General features: G+C 33.9%; 1 pseudogene; it reads left to right on the top strand.

The window, feature by feature from the left end:
• LOC101294523 overlaps positions 1 to 822 on the top strand; it is an 18,688-nt pseudogene that overhangs the window by 14,391 nt on the left and 3,475 nt on the right.

The following is an 822-nucleotide window of genomic DNA, read 5'->3' as shown; positions in this document are numbered from 1 at the left end:
ACTATATACGCCTTGCGTTTTGCTGCTAATGCACTTCGTACCATTAGGCACAATGATAGGCCATTGCTACTTCAGAAGCCAGCAGAAGCAACAGGTAGCAGAGTAGCCTTTCGGGTTTGATTCAGTTCTTAGTTTCACTGTGCAAAATACTGTAACATGGACTCATGAAGTAACGGTATACAACTGACATGTATCAATCCGAGTCTATACGAAAGTATGTTACACTTGATCATTGTACTAGTTGCAGAAGTAAAAGCTAGAACAAATTGAAGCACAACTTCTGGATTGATTGACTGTAGAGGTCGTTTTAAACTTTTAATCACTTGTCAGTTTGTTCCTTGTATTTGTCTTTGGAGTTTGGGGTGTTCTTAGAAGTTGTTTCGGCAAAGACTTTGAAGAGTAGATTCGTGGAGTTTGGGGTGTTCTTAGTTTTTATGAAATCATTGTTTTGCTTCTTAGTCGGGGTGTATTGTATATGGAATTAGTGGAAATTTTAAAGAAGTCTATGGAATTTGAAAGTTTAGGTGTATTCAATACAGACTTTTAAAAATCCATCAAAGTCTGGGTGTATTCAACTAGATTTTAAAAAAATCATTATAAATTTCACCAAAGTTCAAGGGTATTCAATTAAGATTTTTTAAAAATGAATAGAAGTTTAGATGTATTCAAAAATACTTATGGAATTAATAACTCGTGGATAACTGTGAACTTTGTAGTGTAAATTACACACCAAATTCCAATATTTTTCCATCCATTAGAGCAAAGATTTGGAAAAATCTTCGACAAACTTTCTTTTTACATGTGAATAGGTTGATCATGCGA

The sequence above is a fragment of the Fragaria vesca genome, linkage group LG7 (assembly GCF_000184155.1).
Source record: "Fragaria vesca subsp. vesca linkage group LG7, FraVesHawaii_1.0, whole genome shotgun sequence".
NCBI classification, from domain to species: domain Eukaryota; kingdom Viridiplantae; phylum Streptophyta; class Magnoliopsida; order Rosales; family Rosaceae; genus Fragaria; species Fragaria vesca.
The sequence above is the reverse complement of the archived record's forward strand: the minus strand, read 5'-3'. Positions and strand labels throughout refer to the sequence as shown.